This window comes from Nicotiana tomentosiformis, chromosome 11, assembly GCF_000390325.3.
Source record: "Nicotiana tomentosiformis chromosome 11, ASM39032v3, whole genome shotgun sequence".
NCBI classification, from domain to species: Eukaryota; Viridiplantae; Streptophyta; class Magnoliopsida; order Solanales; family Solanaceae; genus Nicotiana; species Nicotiana tomentosiformis.
Genome location: NC_090822.1, coordinates 11,904,787 through 11,909,943, shown reverse-complemented (window position 1 = coordinate 11,909,943; position 5,157 = coordinate 11,904,787). Strand labels below are relative to the sequence as shown.

General features: G+C 33.2%; 1 non-coding gene across 1 annotated transcript; it reads right to left on the bottom strand.

The window, feature by feature from the left end:
• Window positions 1–812: 812 nt before the first annotated feature.
• LOC117280423 (U2 spliceosomal RNA) lies at window positions 813–1,005 on the bottom strand. Its single transcript, XR_004510959.1, has one exon. It is a non-coding gene; the product is annotated as a U2 spliceosomal RNA (small nuclear RNA).
• Window positions 1,006–5,157: the final 4,152 nt, after the last annotated feature.

Sequence of the window (5,157 nt, the reverse complement as noted above, 5' to 3'; positions counted from 1 at the left end):
CCAAAATAATAAATAATAGAGCAGTAACTTGTAATTATACATTCATAAGATGAGTATCACCATTTGTAGGAAAAATAAGTTTAAGCCATAAATTGTACAACATGAAATCATTGTACTATAATGCATACAAGCATCCGCTCTTTTCAAGGACGAGGGAATTATGATATCGGTTTCAAGACGTTTCAATTTTATATTCAACAACACCAAATCAACGACTATATTTTAAATATAAACAAAAATGAAAACTTAACAAGTGAATAGAATTATAGAAGGAGAAGAAATCACATTTATGCTATTAAAAGAAAACAAGGATCTTTCTCAAATTTTGACACAGTTAAATAGATTATTGTTGAGTCAGTTACTAGGTTTACAAAGATTTAACACATTAAATTATTAAAATGTCAAAAAAGAAACATAGAGGATATCCTATGGGATTAACTAACTATCCCACCTTCTATGTGGAATAGCTAATCCTACTATTTTAGTATGAAATGGTTCGCTAACAAATACCCATAACAAAACAAAGATAAAATAACCCTTTTGCATTTTATCGACCAATAATATCCTTTTCAAAAGACAGCTTAATATAATGCGAGTTTAGTGCCCGTTTGGACATACAATTTGGTTGAAGATTTTCACTCAAATCACTTATAAAACTTCAAAAACAACCCAAACTAAAATTTATGTCCAAACACAACTCTAAATTTCAAATACCATTTTCACTTAAAAAGAATTTCACCATTTTTTCGAATTTTATAATTCTTATGTCTAAACGCCTACTAAGCAAGGCACACAAAAATCTGGACTAAATTTGGTGGGATGCGGCCCTTGCAATAGTGCAACACATGGGCAATACTTGAGAGACGAGGTAGCAAGCTATCTTAGTTGACTCTCCCCCAAAAAACTTAAATTAATATAGTAGGAATCAATAACTCACATATCAGATATTAAACTGATAAAAATAGATACTACCCTTGAACTTAGCCAAAAGACCGAGAAAGGTATGCTTTATCTTTGGCTCGGCGTGTTGCCTTTTTACCAGTTCTCTCCTTTCTGGCTTTTGTGAGCTCTCGATGTGGGATTTCCTGCAGATTGGAGAATTTCATGTTTCATATGCCCAATTTTGTGCCCGAAGACACAACAGGGAGAAACTAGATTAGGGGAGATTTTCATAATTACCTATGGATTCTAAAAATATGTCATAATCTACAACTTGTAATAGAATAACATATTCTACAACAAATACATAAAACATAAACTCTAAAAAAGGTAGATTTCCTAATAAAGGGGAATTCTATTTTGAAACATATCCCATAATTAGCTCATAAAAATTCTTCAGTTTATTAATTATTGATTATTACTATAAATACATTAGGTCACTATCTCATACACACTACACCCTCCATAAAAATAGGGACTCCATAAAAATACGTTGCATAATTTACCGATGAAAATTTCTCCATTGTTTCATCCTTTCTATACAATATTAATAATACAAATACTATATGATAGTATACAATATACAAAACATTATATATATATATATATATATATATATATATATATATATATATATATATATATATATATATATATATATATATATATATATATATATATAACCCGTGTTAAATTGCGGGAACGTAGAATCACCCACAAGTATATGTGTAAGAATACACTCAGTAATTTAAAGTCCTCAGAAAGATTTTTAGCACGTTCGAGGACGAACGTTTGTTTAAGAGGTGGAGAATGTAACGACCCGACTTGTCGTTTTAAGAATTAACGCCCCGTTCAATGACTTAAGGTCTTGAGCAGCTTCGTATTATGTGTATTGACTTGCGTGCATGGTTGAATTTAGTTACCGGATGATTCGGGAAGATTTGGGACACTTGGTCCCTAAAACGGAAGCTTAAGTCTTAGAATTTTGACCATAGTCGGAAATGTGTGAAGACGACTCCGGAATGGAGTTAGGTCGGTTCCGTTAGTTTCGTTGGGTGATTTTGGACTTAGGAGTGTGTCCGAAAAATTATTTGGAGGTCCGTAGTGGAATTAAGCTTGAAATGGCGAAAGTCGAATTTTTGAAAAATTTGACCGGGGGATTGACTTTTTGATATCGGGCCCGAAATCTGATTCTGGAAATTGGAATAGCTTCGTTATGTCAATTTTTGTAAAGCACGAAGGGTGATGTCGTGCCATTTAAGAGTGTAAAGCACGAAGGGTGATGTCGTGCCATTTGAGAGTGTAAAGCACGAAGGGTGATGTCGTGCCATTGAGAGTGTAAAGCACGAATAGTGATGCCGTGCTATTTCATTTATATTATCAGGTGAGGATGAGAGTAAAAGCACGAAGGGTGATGCCATGTAATTATTTTTATGTTATCATATATTCATGGCACGAAGGGTGTTTTCGTGCAGGCGAGGACGAGAGACATACATTATATTGTGATATCATTTTGTTGTGTATACATTCATGCCTTCATCTTGAAATGTTATTGTACACCTATGTTTTCTGTATGACTTGTAGTCGTTGTTGCTTCATGTGTGCCTCCACTTTATTTCTTTTATTGTTATTGGTATTTCTCCTACCTAGTTGGTACTATTATATGTATGCACAATGAGGAAGATATAAATGCACGAAGGGTGTTGCCGTGCCAATTGATTTGAATCATATATATATATATATATATATATATATATATATATATATATATATATATATATATATATATATATATATATATATATATATATATTGGGTGAGAATGAGCTAAGTGCACGAAGGTATTGCCGTGCCATTTGATGTGATATGTTGAATGTATTCCTCACGCCAGAAAAGTTAAACGAGGAGTCACATGGTGACTTTTATTCGAAAGAATTATATTAGAAAGATATTTATTTGAAAGAATTATATTATAAAGATATTGACTTGAGAGAAGTATATTTGAAAGATATTTATTCTAAAAAATTATATTAGAAAAATATTTATTTGAAATAATTATATTATAAAGATATTTACCTGAAAGAAGTATATTTGAAAGATACTTACTTGAAAGAATTATATTCGAAAGGTATTTACTTGAAAAAACTATATTTGAAAGATATTTACTTGAACGAATTACATTCGAAAGATATTTACTTGAAAGAATTATATTCGAAAGATATTTACTTGAAAGAATTATATTCGGAAATATATTTATTGAAAAGGATTATATTCCAGAGATTTTTATTGAATAACTTAGATAAAAGATGTATATTCTGAAGGACCTGATTAATCGGTTGTACCTGTGTTTATTACTCGTTTGAGTAATATTTATGGTGTTCCTGTTACCTTGCTGTTTAAATCACTAGTTGATTGATGTTGCTCTTACTGCTATTTATTTTCTATTATTTTTGCATGCTATATTGCACAAGTTATTATACTAGTGAGTGTCTTGATTGTACCTCGTTGATTGGTGAGATTATTTTTTTTTATCAATTTTTGTGAACCTTAAGACCAATTTCTTACACTCCAAATATTTTCAGAAAGTCCGGTTATTCATCAACGTACGGTATTAGTCTCAACTGGCTGTAGCAACTTGTGCCTACGCACACATCAACTTTCTTGATAGTGTTGAAGTACTTCAAAATTTTTCTAGGATGTTACATTCTTCCCCGCTTAGGATCATTCGTCCTCAAATACATAACATAATTTATCTCTTCTTTCACACATATCAATCTCCCAAATTTTTCTAACTCCCAAATTTTTCAGAAAATTTCGGCAGAGTCTCCCCTGTAAATGGGCCTATCCACCTGCCAGAGTAATAACAAAACAACTCCTAACAACACATCCACAATGTATATATCAATAACACTGATCTCAGCATTACAAGCATTGCATTATCATTATGATATCAGGACATGACGTACATCATATGTATGCTCATCACCACATTTCAGGTCTTAAAAGATTTTCATAATTAATTCCAGCATCATCAATTAATCTCATATTAACCAGTACCTCGTTTTAAAGTTTTCACAATACTGACAACATAATGTGAGGCATGAAGACCTCATAACTATTTGCCCGATTTAACGAGTCACATTTAACGCCACCTGGGCACTCATATTATAGGTTAAAACTCAATATTTACAGCACGAAAATGGTTGAATATGCACATAAAATATACAAGAATTATCAAATAAGTCTAACAGGCATGACTCCCTATTAATATTATTGTACAAATTAAATTTCACAAAGGGAGAATTTTAAACTCATAAATATTTCACCACAAGGACCTCGTCCTTTTATAACTTCCATCGCGGCTTGCAGCCCGATTTAAATATTTCACATCATATAAAAAAAATACGAGCATCTCGTCCTCAACTCCGAATTACAAGTATTTTGCACATTGTGCCAACTGAAATTTCAATTTTCTTTCTTTCTTCTTTTCAATAAATTTCATAAATAATTTTCACAGCACATAATGATCCCTCATACCGGTAGGGCACATAATTCATAAAAATTGGAATCAATTATTCCGAAACACATTAAACCCGCTGTAATGAATAATAAAAATTACCTTTTGGGCTTATAGCCCTCAATGGTGTACAAAAATAAAATGACAGACACGGGTTCACATCTTTAAATCTCCCAACAGGGATAAACATAAAAGTGGGACAAAATTTTACGAAGTTCACCCATAAGTGGAGCATAATAGGAGGACTCACCTCATTATTCAGAACCGAATCAAATTAAGGAAAATATCCTTTTATAATAAAATCAGGATCGTACCTGTAACAACACCATCTGATGTTTTGTCCTCAGCTAAATCATAGTGATTAAATCAACGGGTCGGGCCTCCACCTCTTAAGCGCCCACTACCCGCCCGCCCTCCACCTCTAGCTGACTGTGCACGTGGAGTATCGACTGGAGTAAAGCTTGTAGCTGGAGTGTTCTGATGAAATCCACCCCTCCCAAGTCTGAGACAATCTCTCATGATATGCCTAATATCACCACACTCATAACAACCCCTCTGAGGTCATGGCTGCTCGTACTAAGTTTGTGCCGGATAACTGAAATAATCACTGTAAGAATTTCGTGTCGGTGGTGCACTGTAAACTGGAGCACTCCGAGTAATCTGATGTGCAGACTGAGCTGACTGACTGCTCGTGCCTCCGC